Genomic DNA, 16,692 nt, shown 5'->3' with positions numbered 1-16,692 from the left:
ATACAGAGGAGAGAACACACAAGCACGGCGCTGGGCTTGTGTTTTTTCATGTATTGGTCAGTGGTTACGGTTCTGGTTCAGGCGAAATCATTTCGTTCCGGTTCAGTCCGGTTCAACAAAATCACGTACCGAGCCGGTTCGCAAACCGGTTCAGGAGCTTCAACCTGTTCGCGAACCGGTTCGATGAGTTGAATTATCACTTAAATTAGAAAAAAAATATTTAGTAGTTTAAAATGAGAATTAAATCATAATACAAACAAAAATTAAAACTGCTGCTGTTCCCCAAGGGCAGTGGCGCAATTGCAAAGCCAACCTTAAACAATTATGATATATTACAAAAACAGCTGAAGTGGCGGCGATTTAAAACATACTTTCTCACCCAGAATTTAGGTTGTCCTAGCGTTGCACTTGCGTGGGATTGGTAATTTCCGCCGTGTACATACTGGAAATACAACCATCGCATCTCTTTGCGACAAATGGCTTCGTGCTCAATCATGCGTCCTCTCATCTGCTCTGCCAGCACGTAACAATAAGCTGTTTCGAAATTATCAAAAAATGAAGTTTGAGGAGTTATACACTGGGCATAAACAGACCAGTGCTGACGTGCTTTTTCTTCGCTCAAGCGGTAAAGACATTGAACTTGCTACCAGTGTCACGTCCGCAGGTGTTCCTCTATAATAGCACTTCAACCGGAAGTTGCAGAATAAGTATTTTGTCAAGACATTCATTTTTTCGTGCTTGTGTTGCGCAATTCTTATGAGTACCTTTATTCGTAAACCGAAGGAATTTTGATTTTCCCGTAAATCGGAAGCGAGCCCGTCTTAGATATCACAAAACAAAACAAAATGCTACTGAACAGACCTCTACAAGCCATAAGAGGGTAAACCGCTACATCTCATTCCATCGCTGCCCTTGTAAGAAAATTGAGCATTTTGCGTCTTTGGTTCTTAATACACGCCAAGAAAATGTTTCTCACTTTAAGAACCACTAAGTGTACCTACCTGCGACACTCATGTGCACACAAATAGAGTAATGCTACCAAGCGCAGTTTCTTCTTACTTTGACTATTAATGTGTATGAACGAAGAAACGTAACACAAGTTGGAAATGCTTTTTGCTGAATCGCTACAACTGCCATAAAATTAGGAAAAAAATTATGCTGCTCTTAAAGATTACTGTACTACCCACAAAAAATCTAGTTTTTGCCGTGGCTGACAACCGTAGCGAGAATGTTTGACAACACAGGCGTACCCACCTAATAGGGGACTCTGTGTGCAGCGCCAGTTCACTTCAGCATACGTCAGAGCTGAATTACAAATCAGAAAGGTTTATTTAAGGTGGCATTTGTTGGGTGTGCCTTCTATACTTCATTCTTATCGGTGCGATAGCAGTTGAAGACATCAAATCTTATCCGGCTACACTCTAAACTTTTTTTCCACCCATATACTCCCTAGAGGTTCTTTTTCGCCTGTCCTCTAGTGATCCTCCTTGTAGGAGTTTTTTTACTACATGGCACAGGGAGGTTTTGTTTACCTCCTCAAAACAGGGTGTTTTTAGGTGATAGAAAGGAGGTAGTTAGGGAGTGTAAAGAAATGTTAGGGAGAATTTAAGGAGATCAAAATGGAGTATTCTTTACTTCCTCAAGGCGTTTTTAAGTGATGTTTATGGACTTTTTAGGCGGTTGAATAGGAGCCTATTATGGCTCCCTTGGGAAGTACTTATGTTATTTTAGGGGCGTTTTGAGGAGGTTCAAGGGAAGCATTTACTTCTTTTGCATGGAGTTTTACGTTTTGTAGGCCTCGCGAGGGGAGTTTTTAGCAGGTTCAAGGGAAGCATATATTTCTTTTGAATGGAGTTTTGCAAAGTTGGGGCGGTTTTGTAGGCCTTCCGAAAGGAGTTTTTTCAAGGCCACAAGGGAGAGTTTCTAGTTCCCTGCGGGAGTACTGATTTCACACGGTTTTTCTCGGTTTCAGGTTTATTTCAAACGAACTTTCGCATACAAGTTTACATGGTACATGGTGTACACAAGGAGGCTCCGAAATAAAAACACAGGGCGACCTCCTATAAGAAAGCAAAAATGGTAAATTGCTAAAAACACGCCAGTTAGGAATGGAAGACAGCAATAGAATGCTAGTTGAACAAACCGTAGAATTAATATTACTACAAGAACTGGAAATACGCGAAAAACAAAGATAGGCGCAAACACAACCACATGGTAAGTGAAATCATTATATAATAATAGCGGATCGAGAACGCGTCAGTACTTATCAGAACTTATCAGAACGCATCAGCACTCAGTACACAAAGTGAAAAAAATGGTTGCAGTGGTTTACAACAACAAAAAAATTTCAGTTGGTGGTTAAATGAGCGATCTGTGTGCTATACTTGAACAAACTGTAGAAACAATATTACTACAAGAACTGGAAATACGCGAAAAACATATAGGCACAAACACAACGGCATGGTAAGTGACATCATTATATAATACTAGAGGATTGAGAACGCGTGAGTACTTATCAGTACGCATCAGTACTCAGTACACAAAGTGAAAAAAATGGTTGCAGTGGTTTACAACAACAAAACATTTTTTCAATTGGTGGTGAAATGAGCGAGAGCTGTGTAACGATTTGATATTGAAAGGTAACGAGCATTTTGTAGATGGTAAAGGCACAAGAGATAAATGATGTAGGAGACAGACAGCAATGAGTAGGCTATGGATAAATGAGTAATATAAAGAACGAGAAATATGCTGCGGAAAATACCAGTCCGTTTTGATAAAGACACAAATGCGCCAAGAAAAGTGACCCAGTCTGAGGGGTTAATTGCAAGGATGTAGAACAGAATGGGTGGTATCGCGACAGCTTCTTCAGAGTGAGAAGAAAAAGCCATGTAATTCGTGTTTTTCCGATAATTTTAAGTTGATTCATTTGGCACCAGTTGCCAACATTATTTAGATAATTGTTTCAAGTTATATTAGTTGGTTAATATTATTGCTTCACTAAAAGATAGCTGTATTATCAGCATACAGAAGGGCCCATCAAATATCCCCTGTTCAGTAAAAAAAAGAAAACGTCAGAAACATAATACGAAATTCTTTAAACTACTATCCAATGATTACAGGATTGAAAACAAATAAAATATTGGTGAGGGATATTGATGCGATAAAAGTTAATTAGTTCTAAATCCTTCACACGTGGTTTGGTGCTGGCAAGGTCCAAAAAGGCATGTTCCACAAACGTTAGAGCTCTGTGTGCCTTCTTGGGATATTGAATGTTGAAAACCCAGAACGATGCAAACAGACTACACAGTCCTCCCAGTAAAGATGATGCAGTGAAGACACTCTGGCCATCGATGCGGAGGCTAATTTCCCCGTTCGCGGAATGCAGGCAGGGAGTCAAAGGAACATCTACCTGAAAAAGCAAAAAAAAAATGACCCACATGTAAAATTCAAAACAGACACTATGGTTAAATGAACTTAATAATTCGGTACAGTAATAAAATTGTTATGCCAGGTTCCCTGCGAAGATTCAGTACTTAAATTAGGAATGCAAAGGCTTCATAAAACCAATTGCCAGTACATTAACCATCGTGGCTTTTGCAGCAATAAAAAAGATATTACTTCCACACAATATACTCGAGCACAACTTTAAATGACAGTGAAGTTAAAATGCAAGTCTCTCTAGGTTGATAGATTAGCTCACGGAGAACACTATTATACCCCTCTTACACCTGGCATTTTTTTTAAAATAAGGTTGAAACTAGCAAAAACACGTTTTCACCGGAATGGCTTAAGTGGCCTGACGCGCACAACTTCTTTCTTGGCTGCCGCTGGATGGTGCTACTCGTCCATACTTGGGGTGGCAGTACCGCTTTCCAAGGGAGCATGCGAGCTACGCATGAGAAAATCGTTCGACGCCAAAACTTGCGGGGCCTCAAAAGGCCAATGTTTTTCTTCAGTGAAGCGTAAATACTGATCACAGGTCCAATGGAGAAACATTTTGCTTAGTGGTCTCGAACGGCAAATTACAGGGAAGTTTGGGGAAGCATGAGCGATTTGACCGGAACTGACCAAACTGCTTGGTACGTGGTAATGTTGTATTCAGTTGCTTGTATACTGCTATTAATCACCGCTGCTTCACTTGCTTCCGGTTTATCCTGATGCAAACAGCGACTGCAGTCGTGTTTGCGTCACGTTTGATGAGCATTTAAACAGCGATTTCTCAGCACTTAAGGCATCTTGGCACTAAATCAATGATGAAATGGCTATGCGGAGGTCCGACTTCCGTTTGAAACCAACTTGCTGGTTGCCTTCAATGCCCCTTTAACAACAAGTTACCCTTATGCCTCATCACTGCAACCGATTGTTCCTCGGTGTGGTGCAAAGTGTGTTACTGTGAGTATTTTCAACGTGAAACGAACCGTTTCTGTGATTTATAGGACTGATTCTGCTATTAATTACTGCAGTGACAACAAGCTATGAAAGAAAATCCCGCCATCTCCACGAAGTGCATGATGATGAGAGGGGCGAATCTAAAATGCTTATCAGCAGACAATGTGACGCATTAAGTGCAAGCTGCTTTCATAGTGTCTGCATTGACATTAGGATATGGCCCCCTGGCAGAATGATGCGCTGCGCGAGATTTTGCCGTGCCTAAAAGTACAGGCAACTCATTTTTACGGAGTATAGGATCTGTAAAAGGGTTGCGAGTTGGGCGAGTTGGTAATTATGCATTGCGAAAAATAAACTGCGCGCAAATTAACGAGGACAAGAACACATGAAGACGGCACAAGCGCACACTCGCAACTAGTTTATTATTGCACAATTCAAAGCTTTATATGCCCAAGCGCCCAATTGCCGCGCCCCCAATGCGTCACATTCTCGGCGCACTCAGCCGAAAATACTAAAAAACCGTAACAACAAAACCGCAAAACGAACTTTGAGGCGCACGAAAGGCGAAAAATCAGCAAAGATAACCGCATCATACATGGATTAAGACCCCCCTCCCACCCCCAGCACGCATTCCCAGAAGAAGCACCGAAATAGCCCTCAATGTGCGTCTAAATATGCGACTTCTCGATTAAGCAGGGCGATAGAGGGATGACTGATACATTCGGAACCAGCTTTTCTGATGTGGCTGGCTTCTACAATTTCTCGCGTTTGCTGGTTCTTATGTCGCGAAAGGATGGCTGTGCGCTCAAACACAGGGACACAATCAGGTCTGCATGCGCGGCAATGAGAAGATAAGTGGCTCAGGTCACGTTGAAAAATGAAAAAATATATACGGTACTTTTAGACATCGTACGCTCGAGTTTGTGACAACGTACCCGTGTGCGGCTCTGTCCTGAAGTTCGGAGAAATGCAGGCGGGTTGTGTTATATTTCCCGTCTTGCATTACGCTTTCTTTTATATATTAGCGCCCTCTTTCCCGATCTCTCTACCTTCCTTCCCTCTTCCGTCTGACTGCGCTGATTTTCGCCAGCACGAAGTAACCGTCACGTTGCTTTGAAACGACGCCGCGCGCGACAAACGATCTTATCTCGAATGCCCTGTTACAAACTGGCCTACAAAAGAATGCGAACGCATACCCCAAAACCCACAAACAAGTAAAATAATACGAGTGTGCGCTTTTTTTTTTACCCGTGCGTGTACGAGCTGTGAGCGGCACGGGTACCCGGGTACTTCGCTGTTAACCCTATCCAAACGTTTGACAAACGCATCGACTGATGAAAGACCACTTACCAGCGAGCTGTCCACACCTGTCGCCGTATCCAAATGCTGTTTGCGGCCGTTCCTCGTGTGACAGGGGCACATGAAAATCTTTCCACCAAATGGCACTACTAGTCCTTCACAAATAAGAAAAAACGACGGCCCAAGGCGAGGCTTGAAGCTCCGGCCGCGCCTAGTCACCGGCCGCGCTGCGTTGATAGCACAGCCACAGAGGTTGTTTACATCCGGGCAGCCAGTCGTGCCGCCAGGGCAAGTTGAGTCGCTGCAGTCGAGTGCGTTGGCGCGCTGGCACGAGAATTTAAATCGTCTATGTATGCGCAAGCAAGCGAAGCAGATGAACATTGCAATTGTTTGCAACGGCGAGAACTGCCTCTTCGTTAGCAGCAGAGTTTGACAACACCTATCGCCAAAATAAACAGATTGAGACAACACGGCCGCGCTCTCTGCCTGTGATCGCGCTGGTTGAAGCATCTATACGGGTATACGTACGGTATTGGTTTTGTAGCTGCGTGCAACCGTCGCGTCCTGCTTACTCGTTCTAATTAGCATTAGGCCACGGTTGAAGTGCTGGTGCACGGAGACAACAGAAGACTAACATGGCGACCGCCCGCTTGAGATGATTACCTCAGATAGGGCGTTTATTGTGGACGTGGTAGTATACAAAGAACGGAACGCCATCTCACAAATGGTGTTAAGTCGTTCTAAATCCTCCCTTTTGCTACCCGGATGGGCAACGGTACTACCATGGAGGTTCGTTCACTTCTTTAGATCATGCCTAGGGAGTACATTTTTTGCTATAGGTACTTTTCAGGGCACATTACTTGATTAAAACTCCATTTCCGGCTAGTTTGCGTTTACAGTGTACTTCTGTCCGCATAGTGGACGATGCCTCCGTTGCATTCGGGCCTGCACTCAGCATGTTATTCCGTCTGTTTCGCACCTTGTAACTTTGCATTACGTGCCGATTGGAATCGAGTATCCAGTTTAAGGCTGACATATGTTTCGGCCGCATGCTCACAGAAGGTGTCAATGTCTTCAAAGTTCAAGTACCCATTGAAGGATAGGCGTGTAATACTTTCAATTTTTGTTTGCGCATCACAGTAACTATTGTTCATCAATCCGGGCCGAAAGGTAGTTTTTGTGAGCAGCACGTGCTGTCGAACGTCTGCGAAGCAATGGTTTAATAGAACAGGTCTACCGCTGGTTGCCTTTTACGCATCGCAACAACGTCTGCACGGGAAAGCTTCTACTGGGGTCAAGAACGAACCTTAATAGATAGCTAATATTGTAAGCAAGCTGCGTACAGATCTTTGGTAGCCGTTTGGCTACATTTTACAGGAACAAACAATTCCTTCCAAAGGTCTTGCCACCGCCGACTTCAAATTGTGCCTGCATCTTATTTTATGTGTGTGAGTTATTCATCCTCACAATTCACCCGAGCACAATCCCAGGTTTCTCGGTTGGTAAGGTAACATGTCGAAAACGTACTTGGTCATTCGCTTGAGGACAAGGGCAGCAGCTTAAAAGCGGTGTTTTATAAAGTGAAAAAGCTCACTAGCCTAAAATTGTACGTTTTTAATGCGTTTCTTGTGGGCATCGATTCCGCATAGCGAAATAAGAAAACTGTCACTGATTCTATCTGTTTAAAATTATTGCGTGCAGGCTTTAAGGGGTACGATGGTGGTCTACCACGCACTGCAGCGAAAGTTGGTGCAGCAGTCAAAAGACTTTCCACCACTAAGAGCGCCTAATCTTTTTTCAGAGATTGGGACCGTATTGAAGCTACCCCTGGGCTGTAAGGCATGTCGGTAACAAGATAGCCCATTACACTAAGCAAGGTGTCACCCCTTAACGTGTGCCAGAAACCTGTGCCCCAAAACTGAGTCCCAAAAAAGAAACAAGGTATGCGGCCCTTCTTCTTTGTGGGATCACCGTTATATCGCTTCGCTGGATGTCGCAAGCTGTAATGACAACAATAGTTCTCTTCATTAAGGACATACAAGAAAGTTACGCATGCCTAGACAAATTTCACCACGCGTCAATGGCCACTTTGAAAGGTTTATGCTGACGCTCTTTTTGGGCGCCTCTGTAGGACAGACCATAAAGTTGAATGTTACTGGAAACAGTAGGACAAAACAAAACCCCAACCTACGCAAATAATATTATGGTTTTATGGCGCCCCTGCCGATATGCGCTCCGCATTCTGCAAGGCCACCTAACAAGATACGAAATACGTCACTGAGCAGTGCCGGGAAAGCTGAACCGGCCAAAACAGCCACATTGATGGTCAGTGCTGTTTGTGTTTAATTCTGCTCTCCTCCATTTCTATGACGTTTTCTACTATCCCTCTCGGTACCACACAGCTTTTTCCCGCCTTTTTTTCTGAGCAACAAGTCATAGGTTTTCGTACCAACGAGGCGTTGCATGGTGGAGCAGCACTTCCACCGCATGTTTCCACCTTCACAGGCACTGGCAAGAAGATGCAAACAAGCAAGAGACAAACGTGCGATCATGTCGCTGGCGCTTCAGGATAACCAAACTCACAATTCAGTGAAAAACTCCGTGTGGATCTGACAGCTGAAGCAGTTACGTTTATAGCCATAGCTGCATCAGCCATTCTGAAATGCTGCGCAATCAGAACAGCTATTCAGTGTAAGGTGGACGCTGTTTTTGACAAAAATGAAAGATTTAGCTTCCTTTCATTCACCAGTCACAGAGCTTGTTACTGCTTTCCCACAGCAATTCATTAGGTTTTGTTTTAACACAGATGTTTTCAGCTTTGTGAATATCCTCCTCATCCAGCGTGTCCTTGTTTTTGTAACGATCTCCTTGCTACCTCTGCTTGCTTTCGAGCCACGTGGATACACCACCTACGCACTAGCGCGCTGTTTTATAAAGGTTGGCGGTGCTTGGGGAGTTTATATTCCGTTTATGAAGTTTTATTTACTACGTTTCAATAGTTTCCCGCCGGCATTCCGACAAAACTTTCTTGTTTTAGAAGTGTTTACCTTCAGTATAAACATTAGAGACACGCGGTTGTAGAGTTCGCTAAACAGAAATCAGTTTAGTGGTAGTAGAGGTATGTGTTGTTTTATGAAGCGGATTTACAGTTGCATAAAATTGCCGTCGATTGGTGCGCCTAATTTTCCCCATTATAGTATCAGAACCCCGGAGGGTCACCACTGATCACTTATTCCTGTCGACCACATGATGGCGGCAGGAGACCAGACACCTGTCTTCTAACAATCTAGTGGCCCCTTGAACACTTTATATCCTCCGAAGAAACAACAGGTAACGCCTTACCTCAGGTGATCACGAAAACAGTTCGTCCAGAAAGGGTTGTCTTTGGAACAGTTCGTAATATAGTGATAAATGTCACTAGGCACAACGCCAGGGGGAAACAAACAAGGATACGGAAATGGGGATTTTGTGTAGCCAAGGTGTGCGCCCCAGCCCGGGGAGGCTTTTCCCCCAAGATAAATCTGCCGTAGACGTTACGGGACACCACGACTGGGGAGCACGAGTGTTGGACGGGTCCCTGCACTTCAGGCTTTTCTGATAGGATATCTGGGTTTAAGCAAACCACTTGTGGCATCGCGCAACTCTCGCACGGCCTCAGCTGTGAGCGGCGCTGTTAACGTGACCTGTCTTCATGCACACCTCTGGACTAGAGCGCCGGCGACCGCCGCTGAGGGCAGCTAGCGCCAGGCTTGCCCGCGCCGTCGCTAGCCCTTCTGAAAGGAACACCTGGGCTTAGAAAATTGTCTCTTTTGTAGGTCTAGCCCCGTCCGGCTCAACTGCTGAGGGCAGAGAATCAACCGTCATTTAAGGTTCGGAGTACCATAGGACCGCACAGTGTACGTCCGCGTACGTGCCCATAGCAATTACAATCCAGAACAATCATACAGGCACAGGCAGGATTCGAGCCTGTGTCTGGTAGACAAGACAGAGTTAGTGTCAGTAGTACCCGAAAGTCAAACGGCTTACTCCCTCGCATGTAACGGTTCGGAGTACCTTGGGACCTCACAATGTCCATCCGCGTCCATACGTGTGCACACCACCATCAAGGAAAAATCAAGTGAAATTCAATTTGAGCCCCGAGTTGCAGTTTCATTTGTGGAATAATCAAGGTACAGCTCACTGCTGAAATCGAATGACGGTCGGGGCGGAAATTGGATGTCACTCGGGGCGCAGCTTGGATGTCCTCTCGAGTCCGCGTACTCCGCACCCTTGCCATCATCCACGGAGTGGAGATGCTGCCATTTTTTTTAACTACTGCTTCAACGTTCGTTTATTGCCTCTACCAGCAAAGCTGAAGTGCTTAATAAATTTGAACTTGTATATGTATTAATTTAAAAATGCAACTATTTAAATCAAAAGAAGAAAAAACCCATGGTGAGCCTAGGCACTAATCCCAACACAACGCATATCTATCTATGCCCACTAACGCTATAACTAAACGTGGCACTTCATTTTTAGGGGAATAAACTGATGGCTTTGTTCTCCTTGCACCTTCGCTGTGATCAATCGTGAGCCAAATCTCAAAGTTTGCTTTAAAACTAATCGTAAAGCAACGTGACTGTCGATGCATTCACATTCTAGCATAGGTGGGCAGGCCCACTCACAAGGACACAAACAGCCCCGTCACCACTCATGAGTGAGGGAGAGTGAGCCTCGCCGCTATTTGGACTCCCCATCGTTTGGGAAGTATACAGTAAAGAAGTAAGTATACAGTAAGTTGCCAAGCCATAAACGGTGTCATTGGAAGGGTGTGGTATCTGGCAAGGACGTCTGATTTCAGTTTGTACAGCGTTCTGCAGGCTCCCTGTATTATATGACGATGTTTCCAAGAAGCGTTTAGTCGAGGACGCGTATTACTCTATAAGCCTGTCTCCGCGCTGCTCGAGGAAGACATATGTAGCAGATGCTCGATTGCGAGTGCTAAGTCGCGACAAGACGTCCCAGCATTTATTTTTTTGTCGTGTGCTCACTCCCGTTTACAGTTTTGCAATATTCATCATACTTATTTGGCAGAATGCTGTAACATTTATGCAAGAATGGCTTGTCTTGGGTAGTGATGGATATCTGAGGTAGGGAGATTAACTGCCGTGGTCAGGCATGAGTGCTCCCCTATATTATGTAAGCAACCAAAACCAACTTACCCAGAACCTTCGTAGTTTACAGCCGCAGCATGACCGTCTGAAACTGAACGGAGATACTGTTAGTAAATTTTACGCATTTGTTGGTGTCGTGACGTCGGCCTGTGACACACCCCTGGCGCATATACGGACCAAGTGCATCGCACTAAGTTCACATCAGAAACATTTGCACTCTCGAAAATGCTCCTGGTGAAAACAGCGCATAAATGACGAAGGCAGAGGAGGGAACACACAGACACGGAGCTGGGTTTGTGCTTTTCCACCTGTATTGGTATTTCCGTGTTCGCGTTTTCCCTCCTGCCTTCGTCTTTAATGCGCTGTTTTAACCATGAACATTTGCAAATTCGCCTACTTTGCCGCTTTTGTAAATACACCACATTTGCGAACAAGGTGACTGCTCCACACAAATATGTATTTCCAACGCATAGAAACGGTAAATCACAGTTGTGAGCGTGTCGTAAAAGCAGCGGTGACAGTGTTGAGCAGCACGGAGCCTCCCGCCACTACTTTGAAACGGGCTGTAGGGGGATTTCAGTGGCGCCTAACAGGCAGCGCTGCAAAAGACTGGTAAACAAAATCGACGATGAAAATATGTGTGTGCATAGAACGTAGCTTTCTAGTATGTGACATGGAGCTAATATATAGCAGTGGAAGCAGCTTTGTTGCTCTATTAGCCTAAGAAAACTGTATTGCTGATCCTGATAGTTGTTCCCCCCCTTTGTGTTGTCACTGGCCATTGACACATATGCTCCTCTCAACATATTCGCAATGGTCTCTCAACCAAGTGGACTGGTGACAGATTCTACAAAAATTTCCCAATATTTTCTGAATGCTCAAGAAATTGTATTCGCGTGGCTGCTAAATCAGTGCAAAATCGTCGACAAAATTTCAGCTCATGAAGCTGCGTGGATAGGCCATGAGAGTGAACGCTCTTAGTCTGCTGGAGAGTTCCGACCCTGCTCTTCCTCCTGTTCCTCACAAACGTATGGGGCACGGCATATCTCACTTCGGGAATAGCGGGTGACAATGATGAGGACAGTGTGTTCAAGTTAGTTAGGTTTGTGTAAAGGTGTACTAATGCAGAACAGGCCGCTTTCAGCATGTTTATATATCATTACTTTAGACTTACTCATATTTACTTGTAATCCCACTGCGAAGGTTTCAGATTGTACTACTTCAATCTTTTATGCGGTTTCTTTGCCGATTCACTAAGACTGTGTGCCATTTGCAAATATCATGTGACTCAAGTACACCCGGTGTATCCCTAAACCTGCCTTTTGCCAGTCAAGCATCCTGAATACCCCTTCCAAAGTGCTGTGCACAATTTTGGGGAGATGGTATCTCCTCGTCCTACTCCCTTTTTGGTCGGCAACTTTTTGTTTCACTTGTGAAGGATTCTCCTGCCCGTGCCTACCGCATATATGTCGCCTAGGAATCTTGTACAGGTCTCTTCTATTCCCTCGCTTTTAAAAACGATAGTTTTTCTTGGGCTACTGAAAAGCAGAAATTTCGGTCTGTCTGTCTATCGGTCTCTCTGTCACTCGATGGAGCCGTCAGGCCAAAGTGAAACAGAACCTGCGCTATGGTCAGCCAAATCTAAACGTCTAAGTCCGGTGTCAATTTTCATACTTGTCAACATCTTTGAAAAAGAACAAGACATTACGGAAATATAGGGCAGAAAATCAATACATAAGATATATTTGCACTGCTCCTTCATTAAAAAAATTATAGATGCTTGAAATTTCCGATAGCATATGAAATACCAAATAAACGGCCGAAAACGGTCGCCTGCTGTGGCCCGAACCACCTTCTGGCGGTATTTAAGAAATCAAACAGCAATAGCAACAAAAGGTGCCACTAAATAGGATCCGCGTTCAATTTAGAACGCTCGTGGAGTAGGCCAACATGGTTCTATAAACGTTGTAGCAGGGCGCCGCAATTTACGCCCGTCTCCACCGTACAGCAGCGCTGGCATCGCGCACCAGACTTGCAGCAGTAGAACACGGTAAATTAAAATTAAGCAAACCTCTAGCGTGTTATCTTGGGAGGAACGAGACAGTAAAGGTACATCATGAGAGGTGAGAGGAAAAGAGAAGAGAGGCATTTACTTGGCAGGTGCACCACAGCCGAGTATCGTCTTTCGTCGACATTAGCAACCAAAGGAGCAGATATGCGGTCATTTTTTAACGCTGCTAAAACTGCTTCGGTGTGGACTGAATCAAGCATATTAGAACAGCAGCGTAGATACACCGGAAAAAGGGGAACGAAACGACAGGACGACACTGTACTCACAGCTATTTTTATTGTAAACGCGACACCACATACGTGCTGCAACTGAAACCCACGTGTCCACACATCATCACACAGCAGATCATATATATGCCAAACTGACCCATCCAAAAACAAAAATTCTTTCTCACGCACTACTGCAGACGGTTTGAGAAGGCAAGAATCGCTTCGTTTTTTAATGGGGAATGCCTCGATGACTGCCCAAGTTAGCTAATTGCTATGAACCTAAAGGGTGATGGTATCTTAAAACATAGGGGCGCACCCACTTTCAGAACAATGCCTAGTGATATGTGTATACGTCGTGTTAGCTTCTGTGTTTTAATAATCAAATAATAATACAACTACCGGTCTGACCGACATACACGTCTCCACAATCAAAAGAATTTGATAAACAACCCAGATTTTACACTCCACAACGGGAACCAGTGTTTAGGAATACAGCTTTTCTTTTTAAATTCGAGATCAGATGGCAGCAATTTTTTTTCTACGTGAGCACAAATTTTTCCCGCCTTATTGGAGGCTGAAGAAGCAAAATCCGAAAGAGCTGGTTACGTTCCTGAGACCGTGTGGCAATTGGAACTTATACAGAATAACGGCAACCTTTTTCTTTTCGCAAGGCTCACCATCCCTTCATCTTTCGGAGGTCAATTCTTTTATCCGCCTAACAAGCTCCTGCGCTGTTGCACATAGAACACACTCCGGAAAGCCTGCCATTCTCAACCGTGCCAGCTGCGTTCATAAACTATCTCAAACCTGGTGAAAACACAACTTATAAAGTGCTGATACCAAGCACAAGAACGCAATACCAATTTTTTACAACCTTTCAGTGCGCGAAATTAAAATTTAGTATCGTTTTTTTCGATCTCGAGCTATAGGTGGTATTCACTGAAAAGGTTTAGTGGGCGATTTCTTCGCTCGGCAACATTAAAAACCGCCATGTCTGTGGCCACGGTTCCTCCGCATGGGCTTTACGCCCGCATCTCGCAGAAGAGAAACATCAGCTTGCACGTTTCCTTGTTACAACTTCTCGGCGCCGGAATCCGGCGAAGGAAAAAATGCTACGCGCTACCCGCTGGCTCCCTAATCGAATACATGCTGTGGAACCACGTGAGAAATTAGGGTCCTTCTGCCATGAAGAGAAACACTTGCCTTACGTAGAATGAAAGGAATAAACGCATGTTTCTGCGCAAGGTAATGGGACAGTCTGAGGCATGTGCTGCCAGGGTGGGGGCCTCGTTTCCCCGTTGCTAAGGCGATAGACATGGTTACCGGAATGCGCACCACGCCAGTGAATACATCGTATAGGTTCACCACACGTGCGTGCCCGTCACTTTAAGCTTTACATAAAAAAACTGCTGCTGGATATTAGTTGGTAATTCATGTGTTAACTTCCGAGATCAAACTGGACCAAAGGCACCTATGGAAGGTTTCAAGCATGGCAGTTAAGTGTCTGTTTACCACCTGTTAACCATTTTTTTCACAAAAAAAACAAGAAAATTATTTAAGTACGTTAACACTTTGATACTCTGGCGTCTACGCTACTTTCCAAATTACCATCCATTCTTCCTAGAAAAATGTCGCTGTGAGCCTGTGCACCCTTTGACCCAATGCACACACTAAACCGCCCGGTTCCCCAGAAGTTGACGCTAATAAAAAGAAAGAATTTCTAGAAAACTGCTAACCGACACGCCACTACAGCTACAAAGATTTGTTCGTTTTTGTCTTCTCTTATACATTGTCTCACACTTTTCATTATTTCTACTGTGGTTTGGTGTAATATAAGTCTCGTATATCAATACTTAATACATTACAGTCTCGCGAGTTTGACTGTATATGGAAATGGGAGAGACCATTCGATTTTTTTACTACAAGAGGGTCTACAAATAATAATGACTGCAGGTGCTTTTAAAGATACTCTGACACTGCAAGCTGCCACATATCTCTTTCCTTGACTATTGCCCTGAACGGGACGTCGATTCTGTGGGCTTTTATGTGGTGTTGCGGTTGCAATAAAATTACTTGTGAGTACTCCGTCATCCGGTCATTTTATTCCCCTAGTGTCTGTGTATCTATGCTGCTGTTAGAAGATGTTTAACCAGTACCAACTTGCCCAAATATTGATCCTGCTGAATCAAACCCGCTTTCATAGTCTACAAATATCATGTAAGGAAGTTTTTTACAGTGTGCACTTTTTTCGGTTAGTTGATTGATGGCTTGGATGTGATTCATTGTAGAGTATCAATTTCTAAACACACCCCGTTCCCTGGGTTGATGAAAATCTACGCTGTACCTTATGCGGTTGCCTGTTGTGTAAAAAACTGACAGTACACTAATGTGTCTGTAATTCTTTAGATCTTTGTTATATCCCTTCTTGTCAATCGGAAATATGTTGCATTTTTTTAGGCTATGGCCACTTTTAGGGTCCTTAAACATTCTGGGAATAGTTCTGAAAACGTTTCCAGTACAATATATCTACCGTCTTTTACAAGGTACACGATCATACTATCCTCATCCGCAGCGTTTCTTCATTTCATGCAGTTGAACGGCTTTACTACATTCTCTTCGTCACTAGTGAGACATCGCATGATGAGCTTACGGATTCAGTAGTTTTCCCGTGTGCAATGTCGCTGGAATGTCCTTGTGTAGAATGCTTCTGCTACTGTTATTAGCTCGTCTATGTTACGCGTAATGTTACCCTGCTCGCCTCTGAGCGCGTACATTTTGTCTCCTGCAATAGCCAGCTTCCTCTTTGTTGTCTTCAAGCTTCCTCCTGTCTCCAGCGTTTTCTCGGTCACTGCCGTGTGTTACGCACAAATATCCTTCGTTTTCGTGATATTAATCGATTTTAACAGCTAGGCTAATTCCATAAGATCCATCGTACTCCTCAGTTTATTGTTCCTACGTTTCGCAATAAGTTGTCTTCTTTTCTGCCTTAGCTTGCCATTATGTGTATTACAAGCTGCTTCTCCCAAAAATGCTGCCTGCTGTGATTGCTGTTGTTAAGATGTCATTTAGCGTGTCAACGCCGGGGTCTTTCGCATCACTTAAAAGCGGGAATTTATTCGGTTGGGTATTTATAAACTCGTGCGACCTGGTACTGACTGACTACATGGTGGGTTTTCTACATTCCGCTACTTTTCCTCTTTCTCTATTGATATTTAGACCAAATTTGCACCTAACTGTGCTTTGGTAGGTCTCCAAATTCTGCTTAGCACCACTACGTCCTGCACAATACCTGCCTTGTTACTTAAAATGAAGTCAATTGCATATTTTCTTCTCCCTTTGAGACTGTTCTATGTCCATTCCATTCCCTATTCTTCCAATTGTGGAACAACGTCTTCATTAGCGCCGGGTTATTTCTTTCGCAAATCCAAACAGTGCATCTCCGTGAAAATCTTGAGTACCTATTCCAATCCTACTGACCTTGCTCTTATTGTTTTTCCACCTACGTTTCCGTAAAGTCAACCATCAATCTGTTCTTCAATTCTTCTTTGCTAATTAGCCGTTTTTTAGAAAC

This window comes from Haemaphysalis longicornis, unplaced genomic scaffold (genome assembly GCF_048455015.1).
Source record: "Haemaphysalis longicornis isolate Haplotype H1 unplaced genomic scaffold, Haemaphysalis longicornis Haplotype H1 scaffold_7, whole genome shotgun sequence".
NCBI classification, from domain to species: Eukaryota; Metazoa; Arthropoda; class Arachnida; order Ixodida; family Ixodidae; genus Haemaphysalis; species Haemaphysalis longicornis.
Note: the sequence above shows the minus strand (reverse complement) of the source record.